This window comes from Balaenoptera acutorostrata, chromosome 3 (assembly GCF_949987535.1).
Source record: "Balaenoptera acutorostrata chromosome 3, mBalAcu1.1, whole genome shotgun sequence".
Taxonomy (NCBI): Eukaryota; Metazoa; Chordata; class Mammalia; order Artiodactyla; family Balaenopteridae; genus Balaenoptera; species Balaenoptera acutorostrata.
This window is the reverse complement of record NC_080066.1, coordinates 142,095,448-142,120,789: the sequence shown is the minus strand read 5'-3', so window position 1 is coordinate 142,120,789 and position 25,342 is coordinate 142,095,448. Positions and strand designations below refer to the sequence as shown.

Sequence of the window (25,342 nt, the reverse complement as noted above, 5' to 3'; positions counted from 1 at the left end):
ACTGTCTACCCTCACCACTACTAGTCAACATTATAAGTCATAGTCAGTACAATAAGGTAGAGAAAATAAGGTAGAGAAAATCTAAGAAATTAAAAGCATATATATCAGAAATAAAGAAACATAACTGTCCCTATTCACAGATTACATGATTATCTAGGTGAAAATGTTCGTGGAATCTATCAAAAAGTTTCTAGAACTAATAAATGTCTTGTAAAGCAGCAGGGCATAAGGTCAACACACAAATATCAATCTTATTTCTATGTACTAGCAATGAATAACTGGAAAATGAAATTTTGAAAAATAGTATAACTTACATTAGCACCAAAACTTGAAATTTTTAGGTATAAATCTACCAAAACATGTGCAGGCTCTCTATGCATAATGCTACGAATCACTAATGAAACAATTCAAGGACGATGTAAGTATATCAGAAGGTATACTATGTCTTGGATTGAAATACTTAAAATAGTTAAGATGATCTTACAATTTTCTTTGTCAATAACACCTCAGCAAAGCTGAAAAAAAATAGTTAAGATGTCAATTTTCCCCAAACTAATCTACTTATTGAAGAAAAATCCCAACAGGAATTTTTGTAGATAGATACTAGACAAGTTGATTCAAAAATTTATAGGGAAAGGTAAAAAAATAGAATAACCAAAGTAATTTTGAAAAAGAAAAATAAAGTCGAATGACTCACATTACCCAATTTAAACACATGTAAAAATCTAAATAATCAAGACAGCATGGTCCTGGTGAATGAGCAGATACAGATGTCAACAGAGCAGATAGATGTTTCATTGAACATAGAATCCATAAATAGTTCCTCATAAATATGACCAGCTGATATTTTATTGTGGGAAAATACACATGAAGTTAATCACATTTATGCTTTTAAATGTACAATTCAGAATAATTCAGTTCATTTGGCCAATTGATTTTTGACAAAGTTGCAAAGCCAATTTCATACAGAATAGATTGTCTTTTTGACAAATGGTGTTGGGATAATTTGACATGCAAAAAAACAATCTTGACTCAAACCTCATCCCTTATACAAAAATAATTCAAAATGAACCATAGAACTAAATTCAAAACATAAAACTATAATAAAACTTTAAAATAGGAGAAAATCTTTATTACTGGGATTTAGGTTAAAAGTTCCCAGACACAATTTTAAAAGAACAGTCCATCAAAGAGAAAAAAAGATTGCCAAATTAAACTTCATCGTAATTAACATTTTTTTCAGTGGATACACTGCTGTGAATAAGCAATGAAATACTGCTAAGAGAATAAAAAGACAAGCTGCAGACTGGGAAAAATATTTGCAAATCTGATCTCCAACAAAACATGTGTATCCAGAATACATAAAGAATCTGTAAAGAACTCTCATATCTCAACAGAAAGGAAAAAATCACCCCAACTAACAAATGGGCAAAAGGCTTGAAAAAACACTTTATCCAAGAGAATATACAAATGGAAAATAAGAACATTAAAAGTATCACATGCTAACCAGAAACATAGATGAAAAAGGAATTCTGGGAACTTTAGTTCAGCATGACCAAGTTGGCACATAACAAAAACATCACAATTGTTAAGTAGTATTCTATGGTATGGATATACCACAATTTGTTCTTCCATTTGACAATTGACAGATATTAGGGATCTTTTCACTTTTAGACTTTGATGAATAAAATGGCCTCAGAATTTTTTGTTCAAGTGTTTTGATTGAGCTGTGTTTTAATTGCTCTTGGGCAAATATCTAGGCATGGGATTCCTGGATTCTATAAATGTATATTTAACTTCACAAGAAACTGCCAAACTGTTTGTAAAGTAGCTGTACCATTTTGCATTTCTAGCAACATTTATTCAACATTCTTGCCAACCCTTCACATTGTCAGTCTTTTTGATTACAGTCATTCTAGTGAATGTCTAGTGGTATTTCACTGCAGCTTTAATTCATACTTCCTTAATAGTTAATAGTGTTGGTAATCTTTTTATGTACTTATCTGCCATCTGAACTTCTTTTCTGAGGATCTTTTCAAATATTTTGGCCATTTGTTTTGGATTGCTATCTCGTATTATTCAGTTGTAAGACTTCTTTATATCTTAAGGGCATCTTTTAAAAATAAACTTCCTACTTTATAATAGGTTTAGATTTACAGAAAACTTGCAAAGAGAGTACAGAGAGTTCCCATATATCCCCCACCTAGACTCTGCCATTATTAACATCTTATTTTTAGTATGGTACATTTGTCACAATTAATGAACTGACATATTAACTAAAATCTATACTTTATTCATATTTCCTTAGTTTTTCTTAATGTCCTTTCTCTGTTCCATGTCCAGTTGAGGATTCCACATTACACTTAGTCATCATGTGTCTCTTTTGTTCCACTGGGTGGTTACAGTTTCTCAGACTTTCCTTGTTTTTGATAACCTTGATAGTTTCAAGGAGTACTGGTTAGGTATTTTGCAGAATGTCCCTCAATTGAGATTTGTCTGATTTTTATATCATGATCACACATGGGTTATGGATTCATCTGAAAATGCCTTTATTCCCCCTTTCTGAAGGATATTTCCCTGGACATAAAATGTGCCATTGGCAGTTCTTTCTTTTTCATAACTTTAAAAATATTGTGTCACTTCCTCCTGGTCTCCATTTAAATCGGTGTTCCCCTATAGATACTGTGGGCTTTTTTCAGGCTGGTTGTTATCTTTGTCTTTAGCTCTCTAAAATTTACTGATGATGTATCTTGGTTTATCCTATTTGAAATTAGTTTGGTTTCTTGAATCTGTAGGTTTATGTCTTTTGCCAAATATGGGAAGTTTTCAGCTGTTATTTCTTTGAATAATTTTTCAGTTCAACTCTCTCTCTTCTCTTTCTGGCACTCTAATGATATAAACATTAACTTTTTTGTTATTGTTCCAAAGGTCCCTGAGACTCTGTTCATTTTTAGAAAATTTATTTTCTCTCTGTTGTTCAAACTGGATAAATTCTATTGTTGTATGCTCAAGTTCACTGATTCCATTCTCTGTCATCCCCATTCCATTATTTATCAAGTTTTAAAATTTTGGTATTTATATTTTTTAGCTCTACAGTTTATATTGATTATTTTTTATAGTTTCTATTACTTTGCTAAGATTTTCTAATTTTTAATGTATTTCAAAAGAATATATAATTGTTTATTAAAGCATTTTAATGATGGCTGCTTTGAAACCTTATCAGATAATTCCAATAATTAAATCATCTCCTGGTTCTTGGTATGTGATTTTTATCTACTGTCTCCTGGATATTTTGGATGTTATGTTGAGAGACTATGGATTCTATTTTTTTATCATCTTTTATTAGTAGGCAGTCTTCATGTTGAAGTATAGCACTAGGGCCAATTGGGTATGTATAGTCAACTCCTCGCCCTTTGATATCAGAAGAGGGGAGGGGGAAACAGAATGCCAGCTAGCCCTGCTTCCCACACCTCCTTCTACTTCGTTGATGAATAATTGGATAGTATCTTAGTCACCCCCTTGGCCCTAAATGGGTGCGGGAGTAAAGCCTGACGGTGCCGAGTCCCACCTCACACTGCTTTGCTAAGCCGGTTGCTGCTGGGCGGAAATAGAAGTTCAGTTGCTGCTGAACCCCACTGACAAATCCTTGCTGGGGAAATTGGAGCACAGCTTTCTGTAGGCCAGCAAGGATGTAACAGCAGCTTCCTGCTTAGCTCATCACAGCATAGGGCAGGGGAATCAGAGTGCTGCCTGCTTCTGTTGGACTGGGGAGTGGGTGAAAGATTAATTTCCACTTGGTCTTTCTGAAACGATAGTGGGTGGGGGTGAACTTTTTCCATTGGTATTTGATTGGAGTAGGGTGGGAATTGCCAATAAGTTTATTCTTGTTGGGTCACCCTATTGTGGGCCCTTAAACTAGAGGTAAGGGTTTACTTGAAGCCTTTTTAACTGTGCCTATTGGCTTTCAGAGTTGGAGGCTTCTGCAGCACTCTGTCCAGAGATATATAGAAGGCAATGAGGAAACAGAACTCACCACTGTTGTTCCTCAAGTCCCCAGAAGCCTAGGCTGTCCACCTTTTTTTTTTCCACCTTTCAAACTTTCTTTGCTTGTTGTGTTATCCTGTCTGGGATTTCTCAGTTGTTCCAGTTGATTTTTGATACAGCGATCCAAACAATTCAATGGAACAATTCAATAAAAATTCAACCATTTGCAACTAATGGTTTTGAATATGATTTTGTATTACTGAATATACGTATGAAAAAAGTAAACTTCAACTCCAATGTCTCACTATATACAAAAAAAGAAGTTTGAGAAAGATTATTGACCTAAAACTAAAAGCTAACATTATATAACTTCTAGAAAAAAGACATGAGAATGAGAATATCTTTGTGACCTGGGGTTAGGTAAACATCTCTTAGGCAGACACAGAAAGCAACCATAAAAGAAAAAAATGTTATGGTATACTTAATCAAAATTTAAACTTCTACTCATAAAAATAGAGCTTTAAGAAAATGAACCAGCAAATATTTATATAACATATATATGACACTTTATATGCAGAATACACTAAGAATTCTTATAAGTCAAGAATAGACAAAATCCAGTTTTAAAAACATATAAAGGACTTGATAAAGATGATACATGAATGCCCAATAAGCACAGGCAAGCTTGTATTAGTTTTCAGGACATTAGCTATTAAAACCATAATAGCATGTCACTGCAAGTCCCTAGAATGGCTAAAATTAAAAAGGCTGTCAGTACCAAACTTTGGGGAGATTGGATAACAACGGAAACTCTTATATGTTATTTATGTTATTAGTGGGAGAATAAAATGATAAAAAACAGAAAATTGGAAAACAGTTTGGAAGTTTCTTTTAAGGTTAAATATACTACTACTCTATGCTCCAACAATTTCAGTCCTAGGCATTTACCCAAGAGAAATAAAAACCTGTCCACATAGATACTTGTACAAGAATGTTCCAGCAGCTTTATTCACAGTAGTAATAAAACTGGAAACCATGTAAATATTTATCAGCAGTAAAATAACCAAATTCTTGTTTAATCATGCAATGGACTACTTCTTAACAACAATAAAAAAATTACACACAACAATGTGCAAGAATCTCATAAACATTATACCAAAGGAAATAAGCCAGATCTAAAGACTGCATGCTGTGTGTGATTCCATTTATATGAAACCCTAGAACAGGCAAAACAAATCAGAAAAATAGTTGCTTTTAATGGGGAGAAATTACACAGGAAGAGCATGAGAGAATAGTCTGAAGTAAGGAAAATGTTTTATATTTTAACATGAGTATGAGTTACCCAGGTGTATGCCTTCTTCAAAACTACTAGATTTGTACACTTAAGACAGAGGCATGTCACTGTATGTAAATTTCACTTCCAAAGAAAAAAGAACTGTAATTAAATTTTGAAATAGAGAATTTTTCCCAGCTTACCCTTCCCACTCCCCATGGGAGGGAGACTCAAGAGGGAGGAGATATGGGGATATATGTATATGTATAGCTGATTCACTTTGTTATAAAGCAGAAACTAACACACTATTGTAAAGCAATTATAATCCAATAAAGATGTTAAATATAAAATGGAGAATTTTTAAATGTTAGGACAATGGGTTGGAAGTTTCTGTTTAAAGTCGTTGAGGTAAGTTTAGGGCGAAAGAAGAACATGCTACAAATTTTTCAATGAGAAACATGTCTATTAATCTCATTCCATCAAAAAGTAATCTAGAAAGAAAAATGTGAATATATTAAAAAGGATATATGCTGACAGACAAGCATTTACCTCTCAGATTTGTGTGAAGATAGTCCTTCTAGTCTGAACTGGATCACCTCATCTGACAATTCTGTTGCCAATAATGATGAAAGTGCTGTCAAAGTTTGGAAGAGGAAAACAGATTGTACATGGAAGGTGGGTTGGTCCAACAAAAAACTGAAGAGCCCTGGCCTCAGGAGCTATTTCCTCCAGAGCCCTTTTCAAATATGCTTCATGTGTTAATTTTCATTTGGAGATGGAAGAGCAATGTACTGCTAACAATCTGTGTATGTCAAAATCTTCTCTTTGTTATGCTGAGTAACAGTGAAAAAGGACTTTTACTTAGACCTACAGGTTGTTGATTAGATGAAAACATTTCCTAGATCTAAAAGCTGTTGAATATTTTGTGGGAAAAATAAACAATTTATTAGAATCTCCAATTTCTCAAATAGTGTACTTACTTAGCTGCAATGCTATCTCATGCTTTGGGACTGGGTAGACCATCTCAGGAAGGACATTTTAACTCTGGGATTCTTAAGCATTTTTTAAAATGTTTCCAGTCCTCATAAATATTTGTTGTGATAATCAGAATTTCATCTTCTCCCCTAGATACAATTCAGCAGATTATTTTTATACTTTGAAGCATCAATGCAAAAATTCACTGTCAGAGTGTCACTTAAGACTAAACAGCACACTACAAAGGCCATGGAGTAATATTTTAACAACTGGTCTATTTCTTGACATTACTTCTAGCTGTGCTGCTAATATACATTGCCCTCAAGTCCAAATCAAAAACTGAATCATGAGTAAATATTTGAAATAACCACCAAAATGTGGTACATGGGTCACAATTTTACCCTCTAAATGTGCCACTAGTAAATTTTACTCTCTGAATGTGCTACTAGTAAGTTGAAGACAAGTGTGGGTTGTCCCTGGAAGTTCTCTTTGTTATGTTTTGCATTTTTTTATTCTGACATAGAACTAGTTCTTAACAGTAAAAATAGTGCATTAGATGATATTGAAATTTAACTTTCCGTCATATTCCCATTAAATTGACATTTCTAGTCAATTCTTTGTTCTTATGAAACATTCAGTTTTTATAAGGATGAGCTTAACTTGAACCATTATAACACTGCTAACATTATAATGCTGCTAATAATTGTAATGGAAAATGCTATAACCTTTTATAATTGTTACATTATAGTTAACATGCTGAACCACAGATAATAAGTAATAAAAATTAGATGGTAGATGTAGCCATTATTTATTATTATTTTGCATTGGGGAGAATCCATTTTGTAATATACAAAGTTTATCTGAACAGGAACTTGCAGTGGCAGTGTACTATGCTATGAGTTGAAAATGCTATCATCTCAAGGACCTTCAGAAATATTGTAAATTCTAGAGGATTCTAAAATGTATTTTATTTTTTAATATATGAAAGTAAACTTCTTATGATAAAGCATTGTTTATTAGAAGGATACAAAGTAGCGCAGGAGATTTCATGTCAATATATTAGTCTGGCCCACAGACTGAAACTTGGCTTCAGAAAGTGCTGGAGGCTGTGAGAGGAAGATGTGAAAACCAGGCTCCACGAAGTCCTGAAACTGACATTCCCTTCACCTGCCAGGAGCTTCAGTTTCTCCCTCGGCTGACTTTGGTTTTCAGCATGAATAAAGGCAGAGTTTTTCTTGTCGGTAATAGAAGAACATTTTCTCCACTTCTTATTTTTATACTTTGTTTTGGATGCCAGAAAATGAGTTAAGTAGTATATCCTAGGTTTCAGATGTGAAAGCAGCTTCTGAAGGAAATTACCATCATGAGGCTTCTTTCCTATGTAGCAAATCCACATTCTTTTCAATCTGTATTTAAACACATGATATAATAGTCACCTTATGGTAATTCTTTAAATGATTGCAAGCAGCTGGACTTTTTCAAGTTCTAATGTACTTAAATATACAATAACTCTGGCAGTGATCAAGCTAAATAAAATAACATAAGAAACTATATTTACAATCATTTCAAAGCTCTAACTAGAATTGGAATGATGGAAGAGAAACTCTAAACTTACTCTTGCAGCTTTCTCTAACTTTGTAGAACAAAACTCTGAACTCTCACCTAAAGGGTAAACCCACCTGATGTGAGATGCTTTTAATTAGATTGAGCCAGACCCCAGAGTGGGTCAGGAAGGAAAAAGGAGGAAAAATCTTCCTCAGAGCTTTTCTTCTACCACTGTTCTCCTGAATAGGCCTAGAAAATTGTCCAAACTTTCTCCCTGGGACAAAAACATAAAGACGTATCTTGTTTTTGAAAATAGTGCATGGTCTTTACATGATTTTCAACTCAATTCAACCCTCTTTGAGTACTATTCCATGCTAGGTACATATGTTACGCCCCAAACCTGGGCCCTAAATATGAAAAAGACACAATTCCTGGGCCTAAAGAATTTAGTCCATTATGGGAGACGAACCCTTTAGTACTAACTATAAAGCAAAGCGATGGTGATGTTTGAAAAAAGCAAAAATGCATGTCTATGGTATCCCAAATGACTTCATCAGCCATCATTCATTTAAAGGCTTTTGCCTTTGTCATACTGTTTTTATGTTAATGGAAGGATTTATGAGGCTGTGCTAGAGAAAAAAAAAATGTTAAAGACATACTTATACAGAGCTAACGATATCTCCTTTGTCAATAACAAATCTAGGTAATTTTAGTTCCTGCTCAATTATGCAAAAGGAAATTGATAGAAAACAGTATAAAACATAGATGTGAAAAATACAGAGTAACTCAAGGAGATGGAAATGGAGCGGATTATTCAGACTTCAAACAGGACTGCTAACAAAGATGGCTTTGGTTTCTTGCCACTTCCTTTAGAGCTAGAGAGAACAAGATGATTTTACGTATTGGAAGTATAAATTGCTTGTACATAGATTTCCCCTTTTCATCCTCAGATTGGATGAAAGGAAAACTTCCTTAACTGATGGAGAGGCAGTAATAGGTTCAGTCTGACGGATATTATTTGAATTTCCCCTGTTTTCTTCATAGCCCCTTGCCTAGTTTCTAGGGAGAGAGAAAGACACACTTAGAAATTTAAAAAGCTATTTTACTAAATCAGTAATGTTTTAGAAACCCTTTATCTCAAGGTAACACAGAAGGGTTAGCGAGGCTTACCTCCCTCCTGTGTCACAGAACCCCCCTGAAACTTTGGCACCTCGTGTTCTTCAGTTTTTCATTGACAGTACCAGGCAAAGAGCGATATCCACAGGGGCCATGAAAAGGTCTACTGGGGCAGACATTGGTGCGTACCCAAGAAACCCTCCCTGGAGATACCCAGAAATAAAGGATTTTGATTGTGAGGAGGGGGAAATCTTTTCAAAGGGCCTGAATATCATGCATCAGAAAGTGTGAGCAAGTCCCAATTAAATCTGAGTTATTACTACATGTGTGACTCTTTGCCTGCCCAGATGTTAATGAGGCTTGGGGTATTTTGGTTATAAAAATAATTGGAAACCATATTAATTTTGTAGGGCTGCCATAACAAATTACTACAAATTGCGTGGCTCAAAACAACAGAAATTTATTCTCTCACAGTTTTGGAGGCTTGAAGTCTAAAATTAAGATGTCGGTAAGATTGTTTTCTTCTGGAGGCTCTGAGGGAGAATTTGTTCCAGGCCTCTCTCCCAGGCCTTCTCTGCCAGCAATCATTGGCATTCTTTGGCTTGTGAAGGCATCACTCCAATCTCTGCCTCTGTCTTCACATGGTGTCCTTCCTCTGTGGAAATCTCCGTGTGTCCTCTCTTGTTGGACACAAGTCATTGGATTTAGGGCCCACACTAATCCAGAATGACTTCACTTTATCTAATGATTTCTGCAAAAATCCCTATTTCCAGATAAGGTTGAATTTAGAGTGTCATCTGTGTTATATGGACACTGATTTCTATCTTTTGTGAGAATGTTTATATATTTAAGGTCCTAACTTAAGCAGTAACACTGAGTCCTCAGAGGGAGTAAATGTCTGCAGCAAGTCACGGTTGAAACAGAAACCAGCAAAAAGCATCTTCATACTTGATCTACAAGGTAGATTTATTATAGGAAATTCTACTTTTAGTTAATTATTTCAAATGACATTCTTCTTGGTGCACATTCAGAAATCCAGAATGTCTTTCATGTAGAATTCCATTGTTATTATGCTTAATTTAGAATGACTCCTGATAAGTCAATTCATTAAAAAATGGAAAATAAAGGTCATATCATACTTCAGAAGAAGGGTCCAGAAAAACTGCCTGATCAAGGGTTTGGAAGAACAATGGCTAGTGAAAGTCAAACATGACAAAATCAAATAAAAGATAACAGGGAGTCTGAGAATGTAAAGCCTGCTTTCAGTTGGCATAGTTTTCCTTTCATCCAATCTGAGGATGAAAAGGGGAAATCTATGTACAAGCAATTTATACTTCCAATACGTAAAATCACCTTGTTCTCTCTAGCTCTAAAGGAAGTGGCAAGAAACCAAAGCCATCTTTGTTAGCAGTCCTGTTTGAAGTCTGAATAATCTGCTCCATTTCCATCTCCTTGAGTTACTCTGTATTATTCACATCTATGTTTTATACTGTCTTCTATCAATTTCCTTTTGCATAATTGAGCAGGAACTAAAATTACCTAGATTTGTTATTGACAAAGGAGATACTGCTAGCTCTGTATAAGTATGCCTTTAACATTTTTTTTCTCTAGCACAGCCTCATAAATCCTTCCATTAACATAAAAACAATATGACAAAGGCAAAAGCCTTTAAATGAATGATGGCTGAGGAAGTCATTTGGGATACCATAGACATGCATTTTTGCTTTTTTCAAACATCGCCATCGCTTTGCTTTATAGTTAGTACTAAAGGGTTCATCTCCCATAATGGACTAAATTCTTTAGGCCCAGGAATTGTGTCTTCTTCATATTTAGGGCCCAGGTTTGAGGCCTAACATATGTACCTAGCATAGAACAGTACTCAAAGAGGGTTGAATTGAGTTGAAAATCATGTAAAGACCATGCACTATTTTCAAAAACAAGATATGTCTTTATGTTTTTGTCCCAGGGAGAAAGTTTGGACTATTTTCTAGGCCTATTCAGGAGAACAGTGGTAGAAGAAAAGCTCTGAGGAAGATTTTTCCTCTTTTTTCCTTCCTGACCCACTCTGGGGTCTGGCTCAATCTAATTAAAAACATCTCACATCAGGTGGGTTTACCCTTTAGGTGAGAGTTCAGAGTTTTGTTCTACAAAGTTAGAGAAAGCTGCAAGAGTAAGTTTAGAGTTTCTCTTCCATCATTCTAATTCTAGTTAGAGCTTTGAAATGATTGTAAATATAGTTTCTTATGTTATTTTATTTCTACCATATTTAGCTTGATCACTGCCAGTTATTGTATATTTAAGCACGTTAGAACTTGAAAAAGTCCAGCTGCTTGCAATCATTTAAAGAATTACCATAAGGTGACTATTATATCACGTGTTTAATTACAGCAAATAGATCTTGGTTAGTCCACCTGCCAATTCAAGTGTTTCCAAATTTTAACTATGGATGAATGACATGAAATCCTCCCTGAATGTCTGGGTGATTCTAGAGTAAATCTAACTTTTCCTTTCCTCAAAAGAAAATGTTTTCGAACTCTATTATTTTCCATGTTTTCTCCTCTCATGACATTCTGTAGAGGTTCTGATATAATACTGTGACAGGTTTTTTTTCAACCTGCCCCTTTTCTCGGGGCCAGTGGGAGGTGGAAGCTGAGTGAAGAGAAAAAAAGTAGGTCAGCTCTTTCAAAAAAAGTAGCAGCCATTAAAAGTAAATATCACCCCAGCTACAAGCTCAGGTGCTGACATTCACTCACATCAGCTGCCCCTCTGCTCCTCCACAGCAAACTTGAGAGCTATTGTTACTGACCAGGGAATATTTCCTGTGTAACAGTCAGTCTTGCTGATTTGTTCTCATATCAGGTACTGCTAGACATGATGGAAAATATGCTAAAGAGATCACAGTTCTGTACTGAATTTTATAATTTTAACAAATCCCTCTCAGTGTATAGCAGTTGGGAAGAATGGCCTATATGTGGTCGTGGTGGGTAACTCTGGGATAGGCCTGAAAGTGTAAAGGTGCCCTGGAGGAAGCTCCTAGGCTTTGATCCTTCTTTTCAGTTTCTACAGTATTTGATTCTGACCCTGCCTCTTCTTAATTCCAATCTCTAGGCTCTGTGTAGTAATGACCACCATTTGTTATGTATTTTTGTTTGTTTGTTTTAATTGAAATTTTTATCGAGATATTTGAAGATCCATGTGCAGTTATTTTTTCTTTATAGGTTTCTTTTATAATTTATTCTTTAAAAGTTATTTTTTTCATCTTTATTGGAGTATAATTGCTTTACAATGTTGTGTTAGTTTCTACTGTAAAACAAAGTGAATCAGCTATATGTATACATATATCCCCTCCCTCTTGAGCCGCCCTCCCACCCTCCCCATTCTACCCCTCTGTATCATGCAGTCCTCTCTAGGGTCTGAGTCTCATTTCTCCCTAATAGTTCTTCCAAAAGGTCATGGCACATGGGGCTCTCTGTCCACACTTGAAAACAAAGGTTGCCTGAGGGGTTTGGGCACCTATCTTTCATTTCTACCTTTATCCCCATTCTTCATCTTGTTTGTTCCTTGTTTCTGTGTGCCTGAATTCTCACTTTCTTTCTAGCCCCTTGGACTCATTTAAAAGAGCTGTCTCACAGGTTTTCTTTCTTCCCCAGGACCTTCTGTCTTGTACATCTCCTCTAGGCTCTACAAACTGCAGCTAGGAGACAATGGAACACACAAACTTTAGGCTTTCCTATCGTTCCTCAGGCCCAGGTTCCCCTTAATTGGGAGATGGAGAAAAATCAGGATAAAGGGCACCTTGGAAATAAACAGAAGAGAAATTTTTCTATAATTCATTGTTTCCTAAAGATTTAGATTTCTCATCTAATAAGTGTTGTTAATTGGCTAGACAAATCATAAATGAAGAGGATGAAAGTCCCTGCATATTTAATAGTGCTTTACTTCCTGGTCAAGCACTGGATTTTCACATGGTTGTGGATCCGATGGCTCAGCACAGGGATATAAATACTTTCACTGAAGCAAAGTAAGTGATGACAATTAGATAATCAATCTAATCCTCATGACTATTGTTATGATTGTATTTACTTACTAAGAGCTGCCTAAAGAGAGTAGTTTATTGAAATAATAGCATAAATGATGAAAGGTAGTGAAGATCAAAGCAAAGGTTAATTTTCTATTGAAATGTGCCTGGTGCATAAACCAACATACAAGATTTTTCTTCTTCCTTGCTGAGCAAGTTGATTTTACCATACCACTGTAGAGGTCATCACATTTCAAGTGGATTAGATTTTTTTTCTTGTGGTTTGTCTTCCAAGTTCTGCTTCTCTGTGGACAATGCTAGACATCAGCTTACTGTTGGACATTAGCCTTGGCAAATGTAATGGGAGAAGACTTAAGTTAGGAGACCCAGATTCTGTCCTACATCTCCCTACATTGGCTCTGTACTGGGTCAGCTTAGCTAAGCTAAACCATGTTTTTTAGAGCTCCTCTGCATGATTCTGGGTTTGCATGGTCCATAGGAGATATTGTGCACAAGATTTGGTAGATGGAAATGAGGCAGCTCTGAAGGTTGGTGCAGGGCACCAGGCAATTCGGCTTATGCACAAGTGCATGTGCAACTATGTAGTGAAGATGCCAGCTTGTCCTATATACCCATGGCATTGAGGTTGGATATGGTAAGACACAGACATGAGTTCCAGTTTGTTTTCACAAGTTCCAGTTGCCATTCTTTGTCTCCTTCTATTTTTGCAAGTTCCAGTTTGTCCTTGCTCTCATTCACATCCAGTTTTCCAACTGCCCCTCTGGCTAACCTCTAGTGACTTGAGGTTCAACATTAGACACAGAAATAATAGTCTGCTCCAACAACTCCCATAATTGTATGATGTCCAACCCCTAAAATAAATTATTCATTCTATATCACTTGTAGCAGTTCTGTTTCTATGATATAACCCTGACTGGTATATTCTCTAATTAGGTAAATTTAGGTATGCTTTAATTTCTAAAATTAGGATACATATTTGGTTTATATTTATCCTAATTGCTTTGTGAGAATCAACAGAGAAATCGCATATGAAAAAATTGAAGAGTATTTGGCATACAAATGAAAGGTATATATGTGTGTGTGAACAGACACAGGTATACATTTTTATATACTAATTGGTATATTGTCAGTGAGTTTTGCTTTATCTAGGAATAAAATAATTATTAATTTAATTAAAGCTTTTAAAGGATCAAATTAATTTTAAGACTTCCAAACAAGTGCCCCAGGCAATTTATTTGACACATGCAAATAATATTGAAGATAATTACGGAAGATAATGAAATGCTATAGAGATGTCTGGAAATGCAAAATATTATTCAATTAAAAGATTTTTTTTCTTTTTATATCAAATTTGACTCTGCAAACTAATTGCATTCAGGTTTTGATTTCTGACATTAAAAGACAGCCAGTGTTCCTGAATTTTCCTTCCAAGACTTTCTGGAAGACAATCAAAATCCATTTTGTCTCATCTCTCATCTGTCCTGAATGGAAGAGATGAGATCTTTGTAATTGTTTAAAGTCAGAATGAGCACATATGGAAGGTTCTCTCTGCATGGAACGTGATTTATACTACATAATGTTTGTTGAATAAATAAATGGATGAATGAACCAATCAATCAATGAGAACATGGTCTGCACATATTGATGCCTTCTTACATTGCAGAATAAGGAAAAGCACCTAACTTCTGATGGATTCCTGCCTCATTTCCTAGGTAGAAGCTTAGCCTGTTTCCACAGACTTGCTTTAGTTAACCTGGTCAGAGGGTAAAAACTAGAGACAACTATGCGAAGTGGTACTCCAGTTAACAATATAGGCCATAAGGCTAAGAGAAGTTGATAGTAGCAATGTATTTTCTTTTTGGTTTATCCTTTATGTAATTAATTACACCTACTAAGATTCATTGGTGGCTTCTGTTTGATAATATAAAATACTGAGATGAGAGGCCAGGCTCTACAACCTCGTACATATGACGAGCTGATGAATTTCATGAGTATGAGTTAAGAGTATTTTAGAGTCAGGTAACTTTTGAATGAAAAAGATAAAGATCTTCCAAAATGCCAATTCCTCTGACTCTAACTACCTGGATTTTTTAAATTTTATATTATGAGAATTTTATATTATGAGAAAGTCAGAAAGAAATTTTATATTATGAGAAAATTTTATATTATGAGAAAGAAAATTTTATATTATGGAAGAATTTAGTCACCCCTTAATTAAACATGTAGGTAGATCCAGTTCTGGCCAATCACATGAGATTGTCAGCTGGAAATGAAAGTGTGTGCTCTTGTTAAACAAGTAAAATTAAAGGCCAGGTAGATTGAGATAGATTAAGTACCTCCACTTTAAATCCATACTCTATGCTCCTGTTGTAATACCATGATGGCTGTGATGGATGATGAGTAGTGAAATTAACTTGCAATGTACACGTAACCCAGGAGTTTTACATAATGACATAATATTTAAAGACTGTTCCTAAGGAATGAGCAATACTTCAACTATTTAAGGGTTTTATTTTCATGTAAGACTGAAACTCCAATCAGCTTTTCAAATAAAAATGACTAGAGGAAAAAACCCCAAATTTTGTCTTAAGGACCTAGTGTTGTTAAAAACATTTTTATTTGCATCTTGATGTTTTCTATTCCCTTAGACAGAAATAAGATCAAGATTATGGAAATTGAATAGTCATCAGGATCACATTATAGCCTGTTAATATTAAGCAGCCAAAATGTCCTCTTTCCCCTGTTATAATGACTGCATTACTCCAATGAGATACTTGTGCTAAGTGATAGATATAATGAAATCTTCAATTTCAGGTCCTTTATGGGGGCAGAGAAGTTAACTGTATAATGCAAAAACTCTTCAGAGCAGAAGGTCATGTTTTTCACCCAAAGGTCATACCATTTAGCGTAATTGATTTAAAATATCTCTTGTTTTAATTGGCAACGGTCAGAAAAGGGGAACAACTGAGCAGAACAGAGAGAAGCCTTCATCTATAGGGAAGCTAGATTATTAGAATTCGAGTCATTGTTTTAGAAGGGCAGAAAGGACAAAAACAAGATGGTTAAGACACCCTAGTGCCATGTTATTTGGTGCTTAAGAGTCCATGATTTAGCTATTCAAATTAATTCTATGGTACTTTCATCCCAAGATGAGAATTGTATTCCTGAAAAATTTGCGTAGGAGACTTAGACTTTGTGGTTAAGAAACAAGACCTTGTTTAACAAGCGTGATTAAAATAAGCCAAATTCATCGTAGCAGTTTTAAAATATAGCCCCCAATTCATTGAGAAGTGGGGTGTATATTTCCCCCTCCCCTTGAATTTGGGAGAATTTGTGACTACAAGAGAAATGATGGTAAGTGACTTTTTGAGCTAGGTCACAAAAGGAAATAAGAATACTGTCTCGCTCACTGGAGTACTTGTACAAGAGCCCTGAGGTTGCCATGCTGTAGAAGTCCATAGAGCCCACGCAAAATCACAGGGACAAGCCTGAGACTGAGTGAGAGAGCCCTAGCAGGTGCCAGCTGCTCCAGCCCCCTTCTCTTCCAGCTCCAGCTACCATCCAAGTGCAACCTCATGAAAGACACCAAGGCAGAACATACCGCCATGCTCTTTAGGAATTCTTGACCTGCAGAAATTGTGAGACATAACAAAAACGATTGCTATGTTAAGCCATTAAGCTTTGAGTTAATTTTTCATGCAGTAACAGAGAAAAAGAACATAATTTAGTATCTGGAATTGGACTGTATCTATAACACAAACCTAAAACAGCTGACATTGGCTTTGGACTCCAGTAGTGAGCAGGAGTTGAGTGGACTTGAAGAGTCCATAAATAGAAGCTAGATAGGCCTCAAGGAGATTGTTAGTGAGGACTTAAAGGAAATTAAGCAAAATGTTATTTGAAGCTGGAGGAAAGGAGATTCATTTCATGTAGTGCAGAATGTTTTGCGAAACTCTTAATCATGGAAATATTAAAAATAGAAAATGTACCTCATGAACTGATAGATCTAGCTGAGATTTTTGTGCAGAATATTGGAAGTATAAACTCTTTTAGCCATGTATGATAAGTTATAGTTATAAACAGATGAACCACAAAAAGGAATTACTCATTTTTCAAGCATAATTTGGAAGAAATATAAAGGATCCAGGGCTTTCTGGGTGTTAAGATAAAATCATTTCTCAGTGCCAGTCTCTCCAGATGGCAAAAATAAAATAATATAACGTTTAAGTTAAGAAATAGCTTCAGGGCAAAGACCAAATCCTGGGTGGGCCTATAAGATTCCTTGTTAAGACCTCAGAAAAATTTCACTGTGTCACATAAATCCTTTCAAACAGAAAAAAAAAGCCTTCGAAAGATTTTAAGGGCATCCCTGGCAGAATACACCCCCTCACTGGTAAACAATAGGTCCCTAAGAATCTTAGGAGTGTTTTCCCATAGAAGCCTCGCAGGGAACTCAAGGTAGAAAAGTGTTTATCTTGAAAAGATTTGTGGGTTTGATCTCTGTCTAAAAGAATCAGTTATAAATTGCTACACAGAAAGCCCATATCATTTTTAATGTAATTGTGTTAGTGTGGACAGAATGGGACAAAGGCAACACAAAATGCAAAAGAGCATTTGGATCTTTGAGTCTCTACAGACAGGAGACAGTCTGAGAAAATGACTCAGTTGCATACACAGCCTCCTTTTTATGGGAAAGGAAGGATAACTCAAGTGGCAGAACAACGATCCAATAAGATGGAACCAAGAACTCTGAAGAATCAGTCCCAGGTTGCAGAACTGGCTCCTAATCAAGGAACTGCAAACATGCGTCTGACTGGGTTTCAAAATTGCTGTGTATCAGTGAACTTTGGGCCTCCCATTTCCACCTCCCCTTTCCTTTTGAATAGTTGTTCCTATAGCACTTATCCTATGCCTACCCCACCAGTGTATATTGGATGTGTAGGAGGAAGATAACTTTTCATTTTAATTCACACATATTAAAATTGAGAGAAACCACACCTGAGGAGATGCATCCAAGGAAACTAATCCAGGGGGCCCTCGTGCCCTTCTGTAATGAGGTCTTGGGCCTCAGCCCTGAGCCTGAGGCTGCAATGAGATCAAACTTGTGGAGGCTATCAGGAGAGAGTGACTGTATTTTGAATGTGGGAATAATGCAAATAATTTTGGACCAAAGTGCAAATTGTGAAGGTTTAAGAATATGACCCCATATTATTTGGCACTCCATTATTGCAAAATAATGGCTATATTCCCTGTGTTGTACAATATATCCTAGTAGCTTATCTATTTTATACATAGTAGTTTATACCTCTTAATCCCCTAATCCTAATTTGCCCCTTCCCCCTTCCCTCTCCCCACTGGTAACCACTAGTTTGTTCTCTATATCTGTGAGTCTGTTTCTTTTTGGTTATACTCACTACTTTGTTTCATTTTTTGGATTTCACATATAAGTGATATCATACAGTATTTGTCTTTCCCTGTCTGACTTATTTTACTTAGCAAAATACCCCCCAAGTCCATCCATGTTCTGGCAAATGGCAAAATTTCATTCTTTTCATGGCTGAGTAGTATTTTATCATGTGTGTGTGTTGGGGGGACATATTCTTTATCCAATCATCTGTTGATGGGCACTTAGGTTGCTTCCATATCTTGTCAATTGTAAATAATACTACTATGAACATTGGGGTGCATGTATCTATTTGAATTAGTGTTTTTGAGGTTTATTGGGTATATACCCAGGAGAGGAATTGCTGAGTCATATGGTAGTTCTACTTTTAGTTTTTTGAGAAACCACCATACTGTTTTTCATAGTGGCTGCACTTCCCACCAACAGTGTACTAGGGTTTCCTCTTTTCCATATACTCACCAACATTTGTTATTTGTATTCTTGTTGATCATAGCCATTCTGACAGGTGTGAGTTGATATCTCATTGTGGTATTAATTTGCATTTCTCTGATCATTAACAGTGTTGAGCATCTTTTCATGTGCCTGTTGTCCATCTGTATGTCTTACTTGGGAAAATGTCTCTTTAGGTCTCTGTGCATTTCTTTAATTTTTTAAGATTTTTTTTTATGTGGACCATTTTTAAAGTTTTTATTGAATTTGTTACAGTATTGCTTCTGTGTTATGTTTTGGTATTTTGGCCACGAGGCATGTGGAATCTTAGCTCCCCAAATAGGGATTGAATCTGCACCCCCTGCATTGGAAGGTAAAGTCTTAAACATTGGACTGCAAGGAAGTCCCCCCATTCTTAATCAGGTTTTTTTTGTGTGTGTACTGAGTCATATTAGCTGTTTAGATAGTTTGGCTATTAACCTCTTATTGGAAATATCATTTGCAAATATTTTCTCCCATTCAGTAGGTTGTCTTTTCATTTTGTTGATGGTGTCCTTTGATGCGCAAAAGCTTTTAAGTTTAATCAGATCCCATTTGTTTATTTTTGCTTTTATTTCCTTTGCTTTAGGAGACAGGTCCAAAAACTATTGCTATAATTTTTGTCAGAGTGTTCTGCCTATGTTTCCTTTTGGGAGTTTTATGATTTCTGCTTTTATATTTAGATTTTCAATCCATTTTGAGTTAGTTTTGTATATGGTGTTAGAGAATGATCTAATCTCATTCTTTTACATGTATCTGTCCAGTTTTCCCAGCACTGCTTATTGAAGAGACTGTCTTTTCTCCATTGTATATTCTTGCCTCTTTTGACACAGTTTAATTGACCATAACTGCATGGGTTTACTTCTGGGTTGTCTCTTCTTTTCCAGTGATCTATGTGTCTGTTTTTGTGTTAGTACCATACTGTTTTGATTACTGTAGCTTTGTAGTACAGTCTGAAGTCAAGGAACATGATTCCTCTAGCTCTGTTCTTCTTTCTCAATATTGTTTTGGCTATTTGAGGTCTTTTGTGTTTCCATACAAATTTTTAAATTAGTTTTCCTAGTTCTGTGAAAAATGCCCTTGGTATTTTGATAGGGATAATAAGAGCTCATTTAATTAAGAGACTACCAATTATATTGTACATATCTTAAATTAGAAATGCTAATTATTATCCAATTATTTTTATTTATCATACATTGCTCACTAAAACTGTTTCAATGTGATTCTGTAAATCCTTTTTGTATCTTTGTAGAAATATACAAATCATAGGTATATTTTAAAAATTTGTTATTAATATTTTTTATTGGAGTATAGTTGATTTACAAGGTTGTGTTAGTTTCTGCTATACAGCAAAGTGAGTCAGTTATACATACACATATATCCACTCTTTTTTAGATTCTATTTCCATATAGGTCATTACATAGATATATTTTAATGTATGTAGTTCTCCATGCAAATACTTAGCACATTTCTTTCTGACTTCCTCATTTGGATACATTAATGACTGACTCAGGTTACAGGTCTCAGAGATAGTAATTTAGAGGTCGTTAATGGAAAAGCCATTAAAATATTTACAAGTTGTATCCCAATAGAAATGTTCTGAATTTCAAGTATACTAGAACTGAAATCCTGGGAAATGAGAGATAGGCATACAGAAGTTTGTTTGTTGCATGAGCTAGACTTTTGCCAAAGAGAAATCCAAAGTTACAAAGGGATTGATGAATCATGTCTAATAAAGTTTCAAAAGTTTATCTCTATAAATTGTGAAAACTAGGATCCCTAAACCTGAATAGTGTTGAACAGCCCATATCTATCCACCTTTTCCCCCGAGCAAAAGAGGGGATAGATATGAGATGGCTGTCTCAGAGGCATGCAGGGATGAAAGGAGATGCAGCTCTGGAGGGGTTGGGGAGTGGCTAAACTCTCCCTGGAGAAGTGGGATATATATGCTTTCAGGCTAATATGGTACAGTAAATGTGTTTCTTAAAATGTATCTGCCCCATTTTGAAATGGTGTGATAGCAGGTGATGTTGGTCTGTCTCCTTGAGGGACAAATGGGAAGAGGCAAGAGAAAAACACTCCTGATGGTGCTACTTCATCAGGGACTCTAAAGAGTCAGTGTGCGGAATGTAACAGAAAAGTGTCAGCATAGCAGTGAGAGAGTAATGTGGTTGGTGGGTGCAGTCCAGAGAACTAGGGTAAGTGTGATGTTTGTGAGGTTAGCATGAAGCTGTGGGAAAAAGGAGGATTTCTGAAATCCTTCCCACCTCAGCAGAAAGAGTATCTGGAGTGGGATGAGAGGAGGAGGAGGAAAAAAACAAGTTGCTAAAGAATAGGGAATACTTATATCCCCCTGACTTTCTTGTTGGTTTAGGAAACTCTATGACACTAACACATAGAGAAAATAAGTGTTTTTCCTTCTTCCTGTCTTAACTGAACTAGAGGAATGGATAGAAAATCCACGGGAAAAACAAAGGGAAAAGCTTGGGAAACCATCCACCAAGATCACGAGTCCTTTAACATCAAAATTCACAGTTATCCCTTACCGATGTAACTGAAAGTTAGTGAGGAGACTTGCTTTCCTGTTTGATGAGTAGTTATTTTAAGTTCCCCTTATTCTTTTTTTCTATTATTCTACTGTGCCTTAGATGTATATAGCAATTTATGTCCACAGAGCTCAAAATATTATACGAGTTATCTCATTTATCTTCAATCCCTGGAATTTTATACCCATGTGAAATTTTCCTAGTCAGATTCTATAAATTCAAAGGTATAAATTTGGGTACATTTTACCCAAGGGGCTTTTAGATGTTGAGATCTGTCAGGGGCTATTTTTAGACTAGAGGGAATGCAGCATTTCTAAAAATAAGGATTCCATCGACTAGAGCCCTGTGCATTGCTGAAAGCAGCCTTTTGAGCAGAATCATCAGCAGGAATTCGATAAGCCGCTGACCCTCTCTCTTGGGAGTTGGTAAGTGAGGCAGGTGGCTCCAAAGTTAAAGGCATATTCTGCCCTATATTTTTGTACTGATGGTACAAAGAAATGGGTATATCAATTTTAAGATGGCCTCTAAAGATAGCTGTATACTACAATTGGATTCCAATTAGCAAGAAGGAAGCTAAATATGTTAGAAAGAGTTTGGACCTTCATGAGAATCCATGCTTTAACTCTTACCAGCCCTTTTTAAAAAGAGACAGAAGTAGGAAATCATGCATCTTAGAGTTATGCCAAGGGACCTGAATTGCTAGAGCACAGGGCAAATGTGGTGAGGATGAGTGGTAATTGAAGACGGAGAGGTAGGCTGTGGCCAGACAATATATGGCGTGATGAAAATTCTGGATTTTATTCTGAAACAAGGGAAGTTAGCAGAGAGTTTTCAGCCAGGAAGTTCTGGTCTACCTGTTGGAAACAGAGACTAGAGTAATCCTGAGAAAGAGCTAAGAGACATTTCTGCCCAGCCCCACGTACATCCTTACATTTCTCCATGCAAAACACACATAAACATCCTGCCTCTATCCATTAAGTCTCTTGGCTAAATAGGTTCTGTTCATAAATTTTTTCATTAATGTGCTTTTGAATTCCCTCATTTCCCAGCTTTCCCTTCTTTGAATAAAAGTTAATCTTTGAGCCTCAGCATGCATGTTGGCTCCCTCTGCTGTGGGCCAACTTAGCACCAGGCTCTCCTCGGGGCCTCTCACTGCATGGTAGAACCTGATGCCCCACCACCACCTGTGTCCCTGCCACCTACGGCCCAGGTGTATGATTAGACCACAGCCTTTAATGAGTATTCCTTTCTTGGCCACATTTATGGAGTTTCTGACAGCCAATGGAGATTCTTCCAGGCACAGCATGGCCTCTCTGGAGACAAGTGAAATATAGAAATTCATCACTATTTCACCAAGAAACCCCCATACGAGCATTTAACCTGGACAGAGTGTTGAATTGAAATCTGCAGAATATTTGCAATGAGTTCTGACCTAGATGGGATAAAACTCAGTGTGCTTCCTATCCACTGCCGCAGTATTACTGGATTGAAAGATTGCAGCTTCTTGTTAGGAAGTTCACTTCATTTCCTATTACTTCCAGCTTCACACTCAAAGCACTGAGAATTTCAAGTGGAGTATATTAAAATAGAACAGTTTCTTTATGTCATTTCTATATTCAATTAAAAAAATTTTTTTCATAACCTTATTGGATGTTTTTAACTAAATTAACATAGCTTGAATAAACCTTCCAGATCTTGTGGAAGTCTCATACGAGAACATGAGATTTCCTATTACATTCAGTCTAACCAATGCAACCTTAAACATTTTATGGAGAAATTTAAGAAGTAGGGAGTTATCACAACAGGATAGCACTGCCCTTGTGAAGGAAGAAGGCATCCATGTTCACAAGTGGCCTTTTGATGATGGTGCCCCGCCATCCAGCCAGATTGTTGATGACTGGTTAAGTCTTGTAAAAAATTAAGTTTTGTGAAAAACATGGTTGTTGTGTTGCTACTGAGTTGCAGGTCTTAGCAGAGCTCCAGTGTTTGTCGTCCTGGTATTAACAGAAGGTGGAATGAAATATGAAGATGCAGTGCAGTTCATAAGACAAAAGTAGTGTGCAGCTTTTAACAGCAAGGAACTTTTGTATATGAAGAAATATTATGCTAAAATATGGATGTGCTTCAAAATTCCAATGACCTTAGAAACAACTATTATAGTCAACAAAACCAGGATGCCTGATGCTGTTGACTTAGAAGTGAAACTTGAGACAGGTCCTAATTTGCCGTTCATACTAGCCAACATGGTGGCTTAGTGAGCAAGTCTAATGAAGCTTCCACAGCAGGCTGTAAAGTAGTTTTACCAGATCACAAGCTTGGCATAATTATAATCTCTATGGTTCAATTACAGTCAACCTATTTGGATGCTTAATGAAAGATACTCATTGTTCAGCATTGAAAATATACTTATTTTTTGTACCAAATGGAATGTTCCTTTCCTGAAATCATGCAGAATTATGTTGTCTTTAAATTGATTCTCATGCCAGAATCTTATCAAAGTATAAAACAATTAGGGATATCAGGTGCCAAAATATCCAACACAATACTTGTATATTTTTAGTATCACGGAAAACTGAAATCCCAGGAACTATGAACATTCTTGTACTTATGTGGTTCATTCCTTCAGTCATTTCAAACACTGAAAGTAGGGCCTATACGATTATTTGCCTGCTCAATTTATGTTTACATCTCTCGTATTTGTACCAGTCCACATTAGGTTTGTACAACAATTGGTATTTACTGAATTTTTACCAAATCTTATGTTGATTATTTAACACCTTCATATGCATCTCCTTTTATGTTCTTTTTTTTTATATATAAATTTCTTTCTTTCTTTCTTGATTTATTTTTGGTTGCATTGGGTCTTTCGTGCTGTGCGCAGGCTTTCTCTAGTTGTAGTGAGCGTGGGCTACTCTTCGTTGTGGTGTGCGGGCTTCTCATTGCGGTGGCTTCTCTTTGTTGCAGAGCATGGGCTCTAGGTGTGCGGGCTTCAGTAGTTGTGGCAGGCAGGCTCAGTAGTTGTGGATCACGGGCTCTAGAGTGCAGGCTCAGTAGTTGTGGCGCACAGGCTTAGTTGCTCCGTGGCATGTGGGATCTTCCTGGACCAGGGATTGAACCCGTGTCCCCTGCCTTGGCAGGCAGATTCTTAACCACTGCGCCACCAGGGAAGTCCTCCTTTTATGTTCTTATGGAAAATCTCCATTTTGAAAATCTACGTTGTACAGAAGCACATGTTTGTAATGACTCCAGACAAAAAACCCTTACAGCCTATCTTTGTACTTTATGGTACAACTTAACAGGGAGGGTCTGAAAAAATCAGTGGGAGGGGATATTAAATATTTTTCATAAAATGTTGCCTTTGTCTTATATAGAACATGTAGGATATATCCTTTAATGTAGTGAATATTTTTAAAAGGTAGGATGCTTTATCATGCTTAAAATAATTTTCAATTATCAAATTTCTGAAATTCTTATAATTTTCTTATGAACACTGGAAGTTGCTCACCAACTATTATTCTTCTTTGAAGTGTTACTTTTTTCCCTTCTCTTCCCAGCCTCTCTTGCAAAAAAAAGTGGGTTTCTGCTAATGAATTGAGTAGACATCTAATAATTTATACGTCTTTTGCATTGTGCAACCAAATATTTGGGTACTTGGTCATTGGTTTTTTTTTTTGTTAACTGATAAAATTATGATGCATATTAATGTTATTTCAACCATATGTTTATACTGTCTGGGAAAGTGTTGTTAGAGTTCTGTGGAAGATATCATTTGTCAGTGTTCACCAGCTTGTAAAAACCCTAGTGTAAGAGCTGAAACATCTAAATAAATAATAACATGCAAAATATAAAATAAAATAAAATGTAAAGAGAGCTACTCTTTGCACCTTATTACAGTGAAGCACCCAAGTTTATTCAAGAATTTTATTTTAACCTCCCATCCAGGGCTTGACCCCCATGGACATGTCCTCTCTAAGGCAAATGTTTTTTATCTC

The 25,342-nt window shown here is 36.0% G+C and overlaps 1 pseudogene; it reads left to right on the top strand.

Annotated features, from left to right (window-relative positions):
• The first annotated feature begins 381 nt into the window (after positions 1 to 381).
• LOC114239214 (protein tyrosine phosphatase type IVA 1-like) lies at positions 382 to 23,532 on the top strand (annotated as a pseudogene).
• The last annotated feature ends 1,810 nt before the right edge of the window (positions 23,533 to 25,342 follow it).